Genomic DNA, 19,015 nt, shown 5'->3' with positions numbered 1-19,015 from the left:
CTTGTAGTATTTTGCTAAGCTAGTTTGAAATACTTAACATTCACATACACAGGTGTAAGTGTATGCACTCATACACTCATCCACACCCACACACCCACCCACATATATATATATATACATACACATATATGTCACATGTCATTTTCCAACATAAATTACTGAATATGAAGTTCTATTCATAAATTACTGAATTTGAAGTACTATCCTTCTCTTAGCTAGGTAAAAAGATCTTCCTTCTAGCCTAAGATATTCAGGAAAAATTGAGAATAGATATAAACCTAAGTGGTTATTTAACATTAGAATTATCTGGGGAACTTTGAAAAAAATAGCTTTGCCAGAGCTGCACTTCTAAAGGTATAGCCCAGAAATGAGCATAGGCCTCTCAGATTATGAACTCGATTTCCTGTTCCTTTAATTTCTGGTGAAATTTAGGATAGCTCTGATTCCTTCATCTCTAAGTTAAGATGCTGGATTATGTTAAATACAGAAAAGAAATAGTTTTCATAAAGGTTAACTATATGTTTTGGAGCTCCAAATAAAACAGAACAAAACCACAGAGCACAAGGAAAAAAAAATACAGAATCTTTTCAGTGATTTTAATGGGACAAAATACCTGGAAAGAAAGATTTGACAGCCTGTGTCTTAGGCAAGCACCAAAAGATGAGTTCATCACTTTTTCAATAAAATCAAGGTTATTAAGATAGAAACATTATTAATAGAGATGAAGAAGATGTAGAAAGTATGGACATTTATGAACTGGAGGGTAAGGACATTTATTTTTTTTTCTTTTTTTTTTTTATTATACTTTAAGTTTTAGGGTACATGTGCACATTGTGCAGGTTAGTTACATATGTATACACGTGCCATGCTGGTGCGCTGCACCCACCAACCCGTCATCTAGCATTAGGTATATCTCCCAATGCTATCCCTCCCCCCTCCCCCCACCCCACCACAGTCCCCAGAATGTGATGTTCCCCTTCCTGTGTCCATGTGATCTCATTGTTCAATTCCCACCTATGAGTGAGAATATGCGGTGTTTGGTTTTTTGTTCTTGCGATAGTTTACTGAGAATGATGATTTCCAGTTTCATCCATGTCCCTACAAAGGACATGAACTCATCATTTTTTATGGCTGCATAGTATTCCATGGTGTATATGTGCCACATTTTCTTAATCCAGTCTATCATTGTTGGACATTTGGCTTGGTTCCAAGTCTTTGCTATTGTGAATAATGCCGCAAAAAACATACACCTGCATGTGTCTTTACAGCAGCATGATTTATAGTCCTTTGGGTATATACCCAGTAATGGGATGGCTGGGTCAAATGGTATTTCTAGTTCTAGATCCCTGAGGAATCGCCACACTGACTTCCACAATGGTTGAACTAGTTGACAGTCCCACCAACAGTGTAAAAGTGTTCCTATTTCTCCACATCCTCTCCAGCACCTGTTGTTTCCTGACTTTTAAATGATTGCCATTCTAACTGGTGTGAGATGGTATCTCATTGTGGTTTTGATTTGCATTTCTCTGATGGCCAGTGATGATGAGCATTTTTTCATGTGTTTTTTGGCTGCATAAATGTCTTCTTTTGAGAAGTGTCTGTTCATGTCCTTCGCCCACTTTTTGATGGGGTTGTTTGTTTTTTTCTTGTAAATTTGTTGGAGTTCATTGTAGATTCTGGATATTAGCCCTTTGTCAGATGAGTAGGTTGTGAAAATTTTCTCCCATTTTGTAGGTTGCCTGTTCACTCTGATGGTAGTTTCTTTTGCTGTGCAGAAGCTCTTTAGTTTAATTAGATCCCATTTGTCAATTTTGTCTTTTGTTGCCATTGCTTTTGGTGTTTTAGACATGAAGTCCTTGCCCATGCCTATGTCCTGAATGGTAATGCCTAGGTTTTCTTCTAGGGTTTTTATGGTTTTAGGTCTAACGTTTAAGTCTTTAATCCATCTTGAATTGATTTTTGTATAAGGTGTAAGGAAGGGATCCAGTTTCAGCTTTCTACATATGGCTAGCCAGTTTTCCCAGCACCATTTATTAAATAAGGAATCCTTTCCCCATTGCTTGTTTTTGTCAGGTTTGTCAAAGATCAGATAGTTGTAGATATGCGGCGTTATTTCTGAGGGCTCTGTTCTGTTCCATTGATCTATATCTCTGTTTTGGTACCAGTACCATGCTGTTTTGGTTATTATAGCCTTGTAGTATAGTTTGAAGTCAGGTAGCGTGATGGCTCCAGCTTTGTTCTTTTGGCTTAGGATTGCCTTGGCGATGCGGGCTCTTTTTTGGTTCCATATGAACTTTAAAGTAGTTTTTTTCCAATTCTGTGAAGAAAGGCATTGGTAGCTTGATGGGGATGGCATTGAATCTGTAAATTACCTTGGGCAGTATGGCCATTTTCATGATATTGATGCTTCCTACCCACGAGCATGGAATGTTCTTCCATTTGTTTGTATCCTCTTTTATTTCCTTGAGCAGTGGTTTGTAATTCTCCTTGAAGAGGTCCTTCACGTCCCTTGTAAGTTGGATTCCTAGGTATTTTATTCTCTTTGAAGCAATTGTGAATGGGAGTTCACTCATGATTTGGCTCTCTGTTTGTCTGTTGTTGGTGTATAAGAATGCTTGTGATTTTTGTACATTGATTTTGTATCCTGAGACTTTGCTGAAGTTGCTTATCAGCTTAAGGAGATTTTGGGCTGAGACAATGGGGTTTTCTAGATATACAATCATGTCGTCTGCAAAGAGGGACAATTTGACTTCCTCTTTTCCTAATTGAATACCCTTTATTTCCTTCTCCTGCCTAATTGCCCTGGCCAGAACTTCCAACACTATGTTGAATAGGAGTGGTGAGAGAGGGCATCCCTGTCTTGTGCCAGTTTTCAAAGGGAATGCTTCCAGTTTTTGCCCATTCAGTATGATATTGGCTGTGGGTTTGTCATAGATAGCTCTTATTATTTGGAAATACGTCCCATGAATACCTAATTTATTGAGAGTTTTTAGCATGAAGGGTTGTTGAATTTTGTCAAAGGCCTTTTCTCTATGTATTGAGATAATCATGTGGTTTTTGTCTTTGGCTCTGTTTATATGCTGGATTACATTTATTGATTTGTGTATATTGAACCAGCCTTGCATCCCAGGGATGAAGCCCACTTGATCATGGTGGATAAGCTTTTTGATGTGCTGCTGGATTCGTTTTGCCAGTATTTTGTTAAGGATTTTTGCATCAATGTTCATCAAGGATATTGGTCTAAAATTCTCTTTTTTGGTTGTGTCTCTGCCCGGCTTTGGTATCAGAATGATGCTGGCCTCATAAAATGAGTTAGGGAGGATTCCCTCTTTTTCTATTGATTGGAATAGTTTCAGAAGGAATGGTACCAGTTCCTCCTTGTACCTCTGGTAGAATTCGGCTGTGAATCCATCTGGTCCTGGACTCTTTTTGGTTGGTAAACTATTGATTATTGCCACAATTTCAGATCCTGTTATTGGTCTATTCAGAGATTCAACTTCTTCCTGGTTTAGTCTTGGGAGAGTGTATGTGTCAAGGAATTTATCCATTTCTTCTAGATTTTCTAGTTTATTTGCGTAGAGGTGTTTGTAGTATTCTCTGATGGTAGTTTGTATTTCTGTGGGATCGGTGGTGATATCCCCTTTATCATTTTTTATTGCGTCTATTTGATTCGTCTCTCTTTTTTTCTTTATTAGTCTTCCTAGTGGTCTATCAATTTTGTTGATCCTTTCAAAAAACCAGCTCCTGGATTCCTTAATTTTTTGAAGGGTTTTTTGTGTCTCTATTTCCTTCAGTTCTGCTCTGATTTTAGTTATTTCTTGCCTTCTGCTAGCTTTTGAATGTGTTTGCTCTTGCTTTTCTAGTTCTTTTAATTGTGATTGTTAGGGTGTCAATTTTGGATCTTTCCTGCTTTCTCTTGTGGGCATTTAGTGCTATAAATTTCCCTCTACACACTGCTTTCAATGCATCCCAGAGATTCTGGTATGTTGTGTCTTTGTTCTTGTTGGTTTCAAAGAACATCTTTATTTCTGCCTTCATTTCGTTATGTACCCAGTAGTCATTCAGGAGCAGGTTGTTCAGTTTCCATGTATTTGAGCAGTTTTGACTGAGATTCTTAATCCTGAGTTCTAGTTTGATTGCACTGTGGTCTGAGAGATAGTTTGTTATAATCTCTGTTCTTTTACATTTGCTGAGGAGAGCTTTACTTCCAACTATGTGGTCAATTTTGGAATAGGTGTGGTGTGGTGCTGAAAAAAATGTATATTCTGTTGATTTGGGGTGGAGAGTTCTGTAGATGTCTATTAGGTCCGCTTGGTGCAGAGCTGAGTTAAATTCCTGGGTATCCTTGTTGACTTTCTGTCTCGTTGATCTGTCTAATGTTGACAGTGGGGTGTTAAAGTCTCCCATTATTAATGTGTGGGAGTCTAAGTCTCTTTGTAGGTCACTCAGGACTTGCTTTATCAATCTGGGTGCTCCCGTATTGGGTGCATATATATTTAGGATAGTTAGCTCTTCTTGTTGAATTGATCTCTTTACCATTATGTAATGGCCTTCTTTGTCTCTTTTGATCTTTGTTGGTTTAAAATCTGTTTTATCAGAGACTAGGATTGCAACCCCTGCCTTTTTTTGTTTTCCATTTGCTTGGTAGATCTTCCTCCATCCTTTTATTTTGAGCCTATGTGTGTCTCTGCACGTGAGATGGGTTTCCTGAATACAGCACACTGATGGGTCTTGACTCTTTATCCAATTTGCCATTCTGTGTCTTCTAATTGGAGCATTTAGTCCATTTACATTTAAAGTTAATATTGTTATGTGTGAATTTGATCCTGTCATTATGATGTTAGCTGGTGATTTTGCTCGTTAGTTGATGGTTTCTTCCTAGTCTCGATGGTCTTTACATTTTGGCATGATTTTGCAGCGGCTGGTACCGGTTGTTCCTTTCCATGTTTAGCACTTCCTTCAGGAGCTCTTTTAGGGCAGGCCTGGTGGTGACAAAATCTCTCAACATTTGCTTGTCTATAAAGTATTTTATTTCTCGTTCACTTATGAAGCTTAGTTTGGCTGGATATGAAATTCTGGGTTGAAAACTCTTTTCTTTAAGAATGTTGAATATTGGCTCTCACTCTCTTCTGGCTTGTAGGGTTTCTGCAGAGAGATCCGCTGTTAGTCTGATGGGTTTCCCTTTGAGGGTAACCCGACCTTTCTCTCTGGCCGCCCTTAACATTCTTTCCTTCATTTCAACTTTGGTGAATCTGACAATTATGTGTCTTGGAGTTGCTCTTCTCGAGGAGTATCTTTATGGTGTTCTCTGTATTTCCTGAATCTGAACGTTGGCCTGCCTTGCTAGATTGGGGAAGTTCTCCTGGATAATATCCTGCAGAGTGTTTTCCAACTTGATTCCATTCTCCCCATCACTTTCAGGTATACCAATCAGATGTAGATTTGGTCTTTTCACATAGTCCCATATTTCTTGGAGGCTTTGCTCATTTCTTTTTATTCTTTTTTCTCTAAACTTCCCTTCTCGCTTCATTTCATTCATTTCATCTTCCATTGCTGATACCCTTTCTTCCAGTTGATCGCATCGGGTCCTGAGGCTTCTGCATTCTTCATGTAGTTCTCGAGCCTTGGTTTTCAGCTCCATCAGCTCCTTTAAGCACTTCTCTGTATTGGTTATTCTAGTTATACATTCTTCTAAATGTTTTTCAAAGTTTTCAACTTCTTTGCCTTTGGTTTGAATGTCCTCCCGTAGCTCAGAGTAATTTGATCGTCTGAAGACTTCTTCTCTCAGCTCGTCAAAGTCATTCTCCGTCCAGCTTTGTTCCGTTGCTGGTGAGGAACTGCATTCCTTTGGAGGAGGAGAGGCGCTCTGTGTTTTAGAGTTTCCAGTTTTTCTGTTCTGTTTTTTCCCCATCTTTGTGGTTTTATCTACTTTTGGTCTTTGATGATGGTGATGTACAGATGGGTTTTTGGTGTGGATGTCCTTTCTGTTTGTTAGTTTTCCTTCTAACAGAAAGGACCCTCAGCTCCAGGTCTGTTGGAATACCCTGCTGTGTGAGGTGTCAAGTGTGCCCCTGCTGGGGGGTGCCTCCCAGTTAGGCTGCTCAGGGGTCAGGGGTCAGTGACCCACTTGAGGAGGCAGTCTGCCCGTTCTCAGATCTCCAGCTGCGTGCTGGGAGAACCACTGCTCTCTTCAAAGCTGTCAGACAGGGACATTTAAGTCTGCAGAGGTTACTGCTGTCTTTTTGTTTGTCTGTGCCCTGCCCCCAGAGGTGGCGCCTACAGAGGCAGGCAGGCCTCCTTGAGCTGTGGTGGGCTCCACCCAGTTCAAGCTTCCCGGCTGCTTTGTTTACCTAAGCAAGCCTGGGCAATGGTGGGCGCCCCTCCCCCAGCCTCGCTGCCGCCTTGCAGTTTGATCTCAGACTGCTATGCTAGCAATCAGCGAGACTCCGTGGGCGTAGGACCCTCCAAGCCAGGTGCGGGATATAATCTCGTGGTGCACCGTTTTTTAAGCCGGTCCGAAAAGCGCAATATTCGGGTGGGAGTGACCCGATTTTCCAGGTGCGTCCGTCACCCCTTTCTTTGACTCGGAAAGGGAACTCCCTGACCCCTTGCGCTTCCCAAGTGAGGCAATGCCTCGCCCTGCTTCCGCTCGCGCACGGTGCACGCGCCCACTGCCTGGCGCCCCCTAGTGAGATGAACCTGGTACCTCAGATGGAAATGCAGAAATCACCTGTCTTCTGCGTCACTCACGCTGGGAGCTGTAGACCGGAGCTGTTCCTATTCGGCCATCTTGGCTCCTCCCCCAAGGACATTTATGAACTGGAGGGTAAGGACATTTGAAGCACTTGGACTTAGGTAAAGAAAAAAAGAAGGAGACATACTATGTTAAAGTTCTGTAGACTGCCCATTCAGATAGAGAAAATGGATGTTGCATGTTTTATAATCATCTCACATTTGTGATATAAAGTATGATTAGAAAGCATTAGTTTCTGCTTTCCTTTTTCAGCTAGTAATTGAATGTCAGACAACTGCTTATATTTTCTGTCATGATTTCATACTCTAGGAGGTAGAAGATAAATATTAGAAAATTCCCAGTGGGCCATACTAAATCCTATCATTTATGCTGCTTCTCTTCCAAACACCAAGGCTAATACTGACATGAGACATGACATATCCAAGCCCTTTTAGAATCATTATATGGTTTTCCATCATTCTTCCCCGACTGACTGTTCATCTAAACGTGATGATGTTTTCCTGCCCTAAACACCAGTCTTTCTCATTCAAATACCTTAATTCCCTCTCTTACCTCCGTGAGTAAGACTTCTGGTAACAGAGTTTTGCACTAGAAGCCAGCGCCAAACACTACACCTCTCCACCAATTTGGCAGCGTGCATTTTTTAGCATCCTCTAGAACTGTAGTTCTGCTATGATCATAATCTCCTGACTTGTAGTCGTAGCAATAAAGCTGAGCCTGATGGCTGGATCCAATTTCCTGTTGACATATCATCCCTAATCATGATTGTCTGCCTGCTTGTATTCGTCCATTTCCCCATATAAGTGTTCCTTTGGCTTTGGGGTAACATCTCTTGCTCAATATGTGACTTCTCTTTTACTTTCCGTCTTCAGCCTAGTAGTTATTTAATCTAGGTGGTGAAATGTGCTGTGATGTTCTCTGTTTGTACCTTAAAAACTCGTCAGTCTCTTTTTCCTATCCATGTCTCCTAGGGGTACAAGCAATTTTCCAGTCTTGACCCTTTATCTGTTGACCAAGCTAAGGCAGAAACCAGCTAAATTCTGGATTTAATCTTGAGCAGCAAAAAGATCAGCTTTCGAAGTGGATCTGCTTTTATTCTTGGCAAAAGTTCAGCGGAGACCAACCAGAGTGGTGACAAAGTTCTTCAACATCAAGCCAAATGTAATACAAGGAATTACGGATAGTGCTTAATCTAAAATAAAGAAATTCCACATCTCCCTAAAAAGTTATTGGCTTCAAGAATGAAAACAAAAGAAGCATATTTGTCTCAATCCAAACACAGACACCAGAAAGACAAACCAGGACTATACAGCAAAGTAGCTTGCAGGATAATACATTGAAAAATGTAATTGTGCATAAATCATGCACAAAGTAGAAACCACAAATTCTGTATTTGGCAAGGCTTCGGTTCCTTTGCATAATTCTTTCATTTTCATCTTGCTGCTTCCATTCTCTTTTCATAAAAAAAAGCTACATAAAACAAAGACATAAACTGTATGCAATTAAAATGAGAAAATAGCTGAAAGGAATGTATTGATAATTATGTTAAAATCTATACCATAAGTATTCTTGCATTGTTAGGCATCTAATTTTTCATGTGTTGACATCAGCATCTCAGTTCTCTCTAACAACTGAAAGCTTTTTTTTTTTAAGGCAACTTCTTTTAGAGTGAACAAACTTATGTACCACCGAGTTGACAAAAGTATAACTATATCCTACAGAAAGAGACCTCAAGTAAACCTCCAGCAGCCATCTGGACTTCCATGAAAACAGAACAATCAGTGAGATGCAGAGCTTGGAGGAGACAGTTTCCATAGACTGAAGCACGTGCTGAAGCAAAGTTCACACTTGCAGGATTAGAAGAGGTTGACCAAAAGAAGGAAGGACATGGACAGCTATGTTGTTGTGGAGTCCTGTTTTATAGTCATAACCTTGAGTCAAGTGAGTTTGTCTGGACAGACAGAGTGTGTTGCCTTTACTTATAGGGAAGGCACCGGACACAGACAGCCTCAAGGACATTTGTTCTAGCCTTTCAGTATCCTTTCTCTTAATTATCTCACCTCATCCATGAAGCTGGTATGTACGATTTTTCCTTTCTTTCTCAATCCTTTAAAAAATTAAAGCTCTAAATCTCATTTCCACTTAGATTTTAACATTGCATTGTAACTTAAGATAAAACCTTGCTCTGTTGTTAAAAATACTAAAGTAAGAAGCAATATGGCATAGTGCTTACGAGCAGGACTACATAGTTCTTTCTGAATACAAATCTCAGATAAAACACTATCTCAGTGATCAACCAGGTTAAGCAACCTTTTTAGTGCCTCAATTATTCCATCTGTAAAATTGTAATAATGATATACTAACCTATAAGATTGTGGTGAGGATTAAGTCAGATAATAAAAAAGAAGCATTCAGAGAATTGCCTGGCATTATCTACCATTTATTGAATTTTTATGGTTAAGAAGAATAAGGAAAAGCAGAAGAAAAGGAAAAGAGAAAAAATACATAAGAAGAAGGAAGAGTGGTAAGCTCTAATAAATTACAACAAACGGTAACGTGGAAAACATTTGTTAGCCCTTAATATAGGCCAGGTACTGTGTTCAATGCTTAAACCTCATTACTGTTCTTTGAAGCGGATAACATTATTCCTTCCATTTTAAAGAAAGGAATACTAAAGACAACTTAGTCAATATTATTCATGTAATAAATGACAGAATTTGACCAAGACAATAGAGAATGAACTCTTAATCACTATATTGTTTTATTTTTTGAAAATAGATTTTAAGTTCTTATTAAATGTTAATGACTCACATCAAAATAAAGCCAATCAAAATTGACAGCAATTTATTTGTATTTTTTGTTTTTTTCCCCTCCCTCTAGTGGGATATAGTGGGAAAACATTCGAATAGGTAATTAAGATACTTGTGTTTGGGCTGGGCGCAGTGGCTCAAACCTGTAATCCCAGCACTTTGGGAGGCTGAGGTGGGTGGAACACCTGAGGTCGGGAGTTCGAGACCAGCCTGGCCAACATGGTGAAACCTCGTCACTACTAAAAATACAAAAATTAGCCAGGCATGGTGGCATGTGCCTGTAATCCCAGCTATTCTGGAGGCTGAGGCAGGAGAATCGCTTGAACCCAGGAGGCAGAGGTTGCAGTGAGCCAAGATTGCGCAACTGCACTTCAGTCTGGGCAACAGAGCAAGACTCCATCTCAAAAATAAATAAATAAATAAAATTAAAAAAGAGACTTGTGTTTGTTGCTAATTTGTTAAGAGATCTGTGTGTGACATGTGAAAGTGGATTGAAAACATGTAGAACACCAAACACATGAAAGACATAACAAAACATTTTGCAGGGACTGTTGGGGAATTTGGTACACTAATGGTATCCAATCTTATTTACATTGCACAAACCTGCTGCCTGAATCTTACATGGCATAGACTTGAAAAGATAAAGCAGAGATGGAAAATGTTATATTCCAAACATTTCAGATACTATGTTCATTTAAAGTATATGCTCTCTGCTTCTCTCCCATTAACTAGTTTTTGGCTGCTTGCATTCTTCTGTGTTTCTCAGTCAGGTGAAGCTTCCTGTTGTCTTTGCACCCAGCTAATATTGTCACATTTTCTCCTGGATTAGCAACATCCAGAAGAGTACAGGCACCTAAGGAGACAAAAAATCTACTCCAAAGAGGCCCTGCGTATAATTATTGTTAAAGTTCATTACGGTGGCAATGGAGAGAAGTAGAGCATTCATAATTTGGTTAAGAAGGAACTTGAACATCAAAGCCGACTACTATGGTGCAGAGCAGTGTCAGAGCAACGTGGTTTGCTCTGCTCTGGAGTGGCTTGTGCACCAATCAACACACCCTTGTGTAAGCAACGCATATAGCATATCCAGGGCGGAAAGCAGCAATTAGATCAAGGTTTGGCCCCACAGGGAGCTGAGTCACAGAGTCAGAATTGAATCAGAATTGGTGAAACTAGGAAGTAGACACAGTTTTTACAACTCATCATCTCCCTGTTTTTGTTTCTCTACTTACTTTTCCCCACGTTCCTGAAACTAATGTCTCACATTGACCTCACAATCCACAGTCCTCCACTGAGTCTGGTTTCACAACCTTAGACCAGTAGCTCATTTGGCCTTTGTTGTTTAATTTGCTTTGTGTCATGTACTGTCCTTAAAGGCAGCAGGGCCCTCCCCCAATCAGAAGAGGTGGCCTTCTCCTCTTATGCTCCTGAAATTGCTATTTATTAAGCACTGGAAAATATGTATATTTATGGTGTTAGGATTTATTAGTGATATTTTACAAATAAGAAAACTGAGGTTCTCATTAACAAAGTGACTGGCCCTACATTACATAATCAGTAAAGTCAAAATTCAAAATCACACCTAACCAAATGCAAAATATAAGCATTGTTTTCTAACATCGTCTTTGTTTGCTGTAAATAGGCTGTGTAGACACAATAGTGCCCTCTTTCCCCAAACATTTTATGAAAAGTGCAAAGTTCACTATTCTGTAGGTGTAGATTAGTTTCTGGAATTCAGCATTAGTATAAGAAAAAAAGGAAAAAGAGAAAAGAAAAGAAAAAAAAAAAGGAAGGAACCAGCATGGAAAACAACCTATTCTCATATTTTAAGTAACAGGCTTTGATGTTTCCGATTTTTGTTTTGTTTTGTTTTATTTTGTTTTGTTTTGAAAGTCATAACCTCTTCACTGAGACATACTATTTATTTGCAGGGACGTAAGCCAGCAAATCTCTGTTCTTTACATCCTAAAAGCATGAGTTAATTTGGCAAAAGACTCATGCAAGTGTTCTGCCCTTTCCTGCTCCTGGTGTTTTATTTCTGCTGTCATGTTCCTGTTTTTCCCCCAAATTTTCTAAAATGCTGTTTCAAACCCCTCCTATGACACTGCAAATAAGTATCACTTAAAACCTATAACTGATTAATCAATTCATTTTTTATATCAGGAATGGGTTTGGGACGAAAATGTTTCCATCAAAAGAAGTTGCTTGCTTCTGCCTTTTCCCTTCTTGAAGGTGTGTGTGGTGATGGTGTATTCTGGAGCCTTGAGATGGCATTGAAAATGATAGAGGGTCACACAAGACTTGGGTACAGAGTACAGTGGAGGTAAGTACCTTGCTTTATTGTGTCAGCATTGCAAACAAAGAAGGGAATTATCTTATGTTCTACCAAACTTGACCTTCTTGAGGAAGTAACTTTTAGAGGAAATAAAGAACTTTAGAAGTTTTGTAGCATTTTTTATTGAAAAAATTCCATTTTAATACTGAAAAAATTCCTCTGCAATCAAATGGAAGATTCTTTAAAGGATGTTTATGCTAGGGGTTTTATTGTGCTAGCAAAATAGTTTCTCTTTTATGGCTTATCGCAGCAGAACAAGGAAAACCCTTCCTAGCAAAATGCTTCCACATGCCAAATGACAGAGTCTAAGGAGCTTTCAGGAAACCAAGAAATCTGATCGCTCCTGGGGGTGTTTTAATACTTTAAATACAAAAATCATTTAAGCTTTGCTTTCTCACTACTGATGCTCTACTAGAATGAGAGCTCAAAGTGTATTTTGATGGTCAGTATTTTTCTCAGCCCATATTAGCACTCAAAGAATTTTTGCTAATAAGCACTATCTCAATAAATATTTATAAACACTTCTTTTGTACAAAGCTCTTAGCAGGATATTAGGAGAATACATAAATGTAAGCACATTTGCCTTTTAGAATGGCAAAGATCAACAAGGTATAAATAATACTGTTTTTAAAGTGGAAGCAATAAGGAGAGTGTCCAGAAATTGGCCCAGGGAAGACACGCTATGAGAGTGCAACCCAGGGTGTGCACACATAGCCCATCTCCTAAATGGGAACCTCATAGCAGAGAAACCTCTTGCATTTGGAATCATGAGCATTTGGAATAGTCTCATTTGGACCATGCAACATAAGAGAATGGCTGCAGGGACCTTTTTTTTTTTTAAACATTATGTCCGTGTTCCCTCTTCTAAGAGATGAAGTGGTTTGCCCAAGCTCCCAAGCAGGATTAGAGATCAGGTCTTCTGACTCTGAGGGCCATGCTTTTTGTGGGTCTTCCGTTTTTCCTCTTGTTCACATTGCCAGCAATATGTAAGGAAGATTTTGGCTGATCCTCAGCATGGAGAATAGCACAAGTCTAAGCTTCAAAGTCAGTGAACTTGAGTTGGATTTTAGCTCTGAATTGGAACCACTGTGGTAACGTGCAAGTTGAAAGGAAATGAGAGCACTCCTCTTACCAGGGACTAGATAGAGAGCACAATGAAAGCATGTAGAACAATCCTTGGCATAGACTTACTATTCGTATCTATTTTTTGTTGTTGTTATGTGAGCTAAACCATACTTACCTGTTTTAATGGGATGCTTTTGTTTAGGTATATAGGGGTGGGAGACTACCTTTTGTCTCAAAAGTATCAGTTCTCTCAGGGCCCAAGAAAAGAGTAAACATAAAGTGTTTAAAGGATATTGAGATTGTTTATTAATAATTATAATGATAATACATTATTATTTATACAATATATACTTGAGAAATACCTACTTTGTGTCATGTATTGGGGCAATAGGAGAGAATAAGATAACAAGGTCTTTATACTAACTGCTAAAAAGTGATGCTAGAATTAATAAATGAGTATGATAAGAGAAACCCCTGGACTCTGTAAATACATAAAAGGGGAAGCTATCCCAGATATGGAGTAAAGTGGGGCAATTGGGAATGTTTTTCTGGAAAAGAATCTTTAATCTGAAACCTGAAGGAGGCAAAGCAGAGGAGATGGAAAGGCAGAGAATGCTCCAGTCAGTAGAAACTCTAGGCATAAATGCTCAGAGGACAAAGAGGGGCACGAACATGAAGAGGAAGAAGATGCTCTGTGGTCTGCACACAGATCACGCGCTACCATTCTGCCCGCAGAATCTCTATTCTAGATGTTTCGATGCCAAAATCAAAGTCTGACTTCAGTAGAAGAGGTCAGAAGCCAAGACTCGACTATCTCCGTACCACTTGCTCTTAAACACATACATTGTATTTTAGTTCAGTGATGTACAGTTCCACTTGCTGCCCCCTCAAGCTGAATGGAGCCAAAGGTTTGTGTCTGGAAACCCCTGGAGGGGGTCTCTATTTATTACTCTCAGCTTCCACTACTTGCACCAGTCGTTCTGCTAAAGGTTAGCTTTCGTATTTGACCTTTTGCCTCCCATCCAAAACCATGTGGCTTGACTTTACTTTTTAATGTGTTTCCCAGAAGAGAAAGTGGTTATCTTTACCAACTGTCATTCAAACATGAGGAACAAGGGTACTTTTAAACAACAGGATACAATGTGATTGCAGTGGTACAACATGTACCAGCCAGAGATATGATCCCCTCACTGATGACTAACAATGTTGGTCTCACACCCAATCTCCAGAATGCCTCCATCAAAGGGAAATCAGAAAATGTCTTGATGAGGAAAGAACCAGCTCCAGTCAGGATTATCTTCTGCACAACTAAGGACTGTCCCTCAAAATGTTTCCTTTTTCACCTGAGCAGTCCAACACCGGGAAGCAAAAGAGGAAAAGATGGAGAAGATTATTTCTGCTGGCCTCCAGGAACCAGGGTGAGTTGTAATCTTGCTTTGTTAGCATCACAGAGAAGTAGAGGTAGATACAAGTGGTTGAGATAATGTGTGTCATATCAGAATACACCATCGAAGGAATTACTACATTATGCTTCTCTATCTCCTGTTCAATGGGTAGGACCCTGACCCTACACTGAACCCATGTCATTGATTCTTTGGTAGAATGGAGTCTACTTTGATGGTTACTGAGTTTTATCAGTGGAGGCAAAGAGTGGGAAGGTCAACTACCCTAGCATTCAAAAGGGCTAGCCATAAAGTCTATGCATAAGGGTGTGTATGAGAATGTATGTGTGAAATGTTTGATATAAACCTTATGAATAACAATAGGAATCTTTAGAAAAATCCTGCATATGCAAAAATTGCATAGCCTATGTCTGTGTTGATCAGCATCATGACCAAGAGATTAAATGGTACTCATGGTACAATACATCTTAACTCTATCACAGTGAAGATGCATTATGTGTGCCCCAACTCAAGCAGCAGAACACATGGGGGGTATTTCCCTGTGACATCCATATCCAGATTAGGATAATGTACATAGGAGGAAAGAAAGAAAACAAATAACAATCATTGTACTAGTATGAAAAAACAGCAACAAAAACAACAAAGAAGGCCCTGAAGTCAACGACACAAAAACCAAATCAAAATCTACCTAACTCGCCAACTCTGTTTTCTTTATCTGTGTGATTAATTTTCTCCATGTGCATTGTGTGGTTAGCTTTATCCACAGTAGCTACATTCATGTTTAAAATAATGGCAGTATTTAAGGACAAAAAAATACACACTGATTATCGCATTCCCCTTCATAAAGGTTACTTACTGAGTGGAGCGGCACGTAGACCTGTAGACCCATTTTATGTGGCAAACCTTAATTATTCTACTCCCTCACAAGATACCACTGGTACTTAAAGCATATTATTTTAGAATAAAGGTTTCACTTTGCCTAAGCATTAAGACTTAAAAAAAACATTTAACTTTGACATTTCATTTATAGGCATTTTAATTATCTGGATGGTTTCCTTTAAATGCTAGATGTAGGCAGAGAAATTTTGTACTTATATAGAAGAAAGTGCTTCCAGGACTCCCTAATTTTCATGTGTTATGAATTTTAATGCCTTATGTGGGTCAGGTTTTCATAGCCATGAAGAGGGAATACATTGACCTTAAAACTATTGTACAGTTGTAACAGTATTTTTAGTCTGTGTTTGTTATGGGCTGACAGGAAATATATTTTGTTTATGTTTTCTTTTTCAAAAGTTCTTGCAGCAGAAGTAAGAGAGCCCCAGGCATCTAAGAAAGGTCTCGCATTTTTGCTATTTTCTCTTTTTATTTATTTATTTATTTGATGATGAGGTAGCAAAGAGACAGACTGGATCTACATGGCTTAAAATCAATGGAGTACTGCCTAGCAAGTAAGGGTGGCTAGGCTGGCAGTGGCCCCTCCCTGAAGAAAGGACTCCAGTGCAATGCACATAAAATTGGTTATCTGTGACCTCCACTTTTCCAGTCTCTGACCCCACCCCTCCAAGATAGTTTCTCTCAGGTGTCCAGAGTCCCTGTTGCTCCTCGACACTCAGGAATTTTACTTGGCTGCCCTACCCAAGCCTTTCCTCCAAGGGTGACAATCCTGGCTACGCGTTTCTTGTGTCTTCTCCTACCTTATCAAAACTTAACCATCCTCTCTACTGTTATCTCTCTAAAGTCTTGACCAGTGATATAGCCGATAGAATTAGAATAAGCTGATTAGGCATATATACTATCTCAACTCCTGTGTCAGTTATTGCAGATACGGACAAGTGAATTTATGGATGGATGAAAAGAAAGATGCCGGAATATTGTTTCATTTGTCATTATTTCCAGACAATACATGCCCTTCAAGTTTGGGTACCTGGAGGCACAACAGTTCAGCTATAGCAAGTGATTCACCAATGGTGTATTTTCCAGCTTGTAGCAAGGATATGTAGGGCATCATCTGTGCAGGTAATCAAATGTTCTTAAAATAATAGCCTGGCCTGGCTACAGTCATGTTGACAAAGTGACAATTTTGGTTATTAAGACAATGGAAGCCAAATTTGTGATTGTGCACAAATAGCTTAAAAAATGAGCAATCAGGAATTTTTAGTATGAAAATAAAAATATTTTCCTTTCTTTACTCCCAGAATGCATATATCCTGTACCATACAATCTAGTCCATGGTAAACACCTGAGATTTATTATTCTCCAACAATTTGGGCATGTAAATATTGTCTCTTCCACGTGATCTCTTAAATTGCATCTTTTGTATCCCCAAAGTATCCAGGACAGGGCTGAGCATGTGACAAACCATTAATAAATACTCACTATAAATACTATTGGACTCCCCTTGTGTTTCAAAGTCCCTGTGTGTCATGTAGGCCACTGCCAACAAGCCTACCCTGCAACCGCACATTTGCATCATCCCAGGGAATCCATCTAAATGAAGTCTTCTGCATCTTAAAATAAAACTGTGCCAGATTCTTTTATGATGAAGTTAAACCACAACCCACAAACTTTAGTAAAATGGAAGATTTTCAAGGTCAGAAAAATCTAGGAAGGCTCTGTCCCCCACCTCCTGAACCCCCTCCTTGGACCTGGAATGGCCATCTGTTGCTCTGGCAGATTTACAGTTCACTCACACTGTGAGTGATAGGAGGAGGAAGTGAGCAGAGCTAATCAGAGCTAAGTAGTTAACGAGCAGAGGGCTAACGAGCTGGTGAGTTAACGAGCTAAGCAGAGAGTTAATGAGCTGCTGTTTCCCACTACATGCAAGCAAATATATCTTTCAGGTGATTGTTTACCTTTAGCATTCTTAGCAGATGTCCATAATGACATAGCTATGTCTTTGATGGTTCCCCAAACGTCTCAATTTAAAGCAAATTCAGCCATACCTTCAGCCTAGTCTTATGCACCTTCCATGCCACCTGTGTGACCTTGAAATAAAGCCACCTTACTTTTTGACTCAGGTTGATGACCATTCCATCATGGTTTTTTTTTTGCATAAATATTATGGTCATTTACATAAAATTAATGACCATTATCTACAGGGCACCTATTCTGTACTAATTAATAGGTATAGTACTAATGAAGTAGGAGAATAACAAAATTAAAACATTAGTTTCCATCCCTCAAGAACAGGCCGTCTAATTGGGAAGAGACTTGAAGGACAGTTGAACAAATAGAGTACTGGGTATAGGTGATGATTGTTACTAGGAATTCACAGAGATCACAATGTACGGGGGAGCCCAGAGAGGGCCTGAGGGGTCAGGGAAGGCTGTGCTTTATCTGGGCCTTGAGACCGAGGTCAAGTGATACATTCTAGAGATGATATTCTAGAAGAGAGAAAGGGTAAAATCATGGCCTGAGTCGAAAGTGGCTAATTATTGCAACAATTACCCCAAATGTAATTTTGCATTAATTAACTGTGAAGTGCTCCTACTGCCACCTGTGTCTGAGTCAGCTTGGCAGAACTGCTAGCAGAGGGGAGTTCACCCGAGGCTGTGGGAGAGCAGGCCAGGTTAGATGAGGGCTCAATGACTCACCCTGCTATGAGTGTGGAAAAACATGTACAGTATGGATTAGTGCATTTTAACTTTCTACTGTGATTGAAATGGCAATTCAAGGTCTTCCTCAGTTATGTGCTTGGCAAAGAAGAGCTAGGTGCAATGTTGCTTCTTATCATCTAAGTTGGTGGTTGTCAAATAGGGATAGGGATGATTTTTGCCTCCCAGGATTGCATTTGAGAATATCTGGAAACATTTTTGATTGTTACAAATGAGAGTGAAGGCTGTAGCCCCCACAATGAAGACAAATCTGGCCCAGGTACTAATAGTGCCAAGGCTAGGAAACTCCACCTAAATCTACGCTTTGAAAAAGGACCATCTTTTGTTTCTCACATAGGTCTAGTCTCACAATGGTTCCTTTGTCGTTTTTAGACACTTCTTCATTTTGCTTCCTACTTCTTGTATCCTCCAAATTTGTCATCATATCCAATTTTTAACCATTTATTTAATTAATAAATATTTCTGTACTCAAAGGGTGCAAGCCTTGTGTTTGAAGTTATAGAGAGGAAAAACTATAAGTTGGTTGTGCTATTCCTAGAGCTAGAGACATAAAATCTGCACTCTCAAAGATCGAATAGCAAGAGTTAGTTACCAATGCAGATTGGCAATGCAGTTGCACACCATGATATTTATTTATATACTAAATGAATAACAAAATTGCATTTAGATGTAACAGTTCCAGATTTTTGCAAGAGACTCCTAAATAACCTTTTTGTCTTCTGATTTTTCTTCTGCACTCATTCTTCATTAAAGAAAAATTTAATTGAGCCTATTCTAAGGCAATGACTGTTCTCAACACCAAAAATAAAAGTGGTGAACAAGGAAAGCAGATGGGCTCATAGAGTTGATCTTAAATGTTAGCAGCAAGAAACAAACAAATAAAAAATAAAGAATGTTTTTAAAATAAGTGCTAGGACAATAAACAAAGCAGAGCGAGAGGAAAGAGAAAGAGATTATGAGGTGGAGGGAGAAGACTGTTTTAGAGAGGTGGTTAGGTCAGGTCAGGGAAGCTCTCATTAAGGAGGAGATATTTC

General features: G+C 39.3%; 1 long non-coding RNA gene across 1 annotated transcript in view; it reads left to right on the top strand.

Annotated features, from left to right (window-relative positions):
- Positions 1 to 9,594, top strand: part of LOC104003133 (uncharacterized) — a 539,896-nt gene extending 530,302 nt beyond the window's left edge. The window contains exon 4 of the long non-coding RNA XR_010151896.1: positions 8,476 to 9,594. This is a non-coding gene — a long non-coding RNA (uncharacterized LOC104003133). The remainder of the gene's footprint in view (positions 1 to 8,475) is intronic.
- Positions 9,595 to 19,015: the final 9,421 nt, after the last annotated feature.

This window comes from Pan troglodytes, chromosome 17, assembly GCF_028858775.2.
Source record: "Pan troglodytes isolate AG18354 chromosome 17, NHGRI_mPanTro3-v2.0_pri, whole genome shotgun sequence".
NCBI classification, from domain to species: domain Eukaryota; kingdom Metazoa; phylum Chordata; class Mammalia; order Primates; family Hominidae; genus Pan; species Pan troglodytes.
Note: the sequence above shows the minus strand (reverse complement) of the source record. Positions and strands in the feature narration are given on the sequence as shown.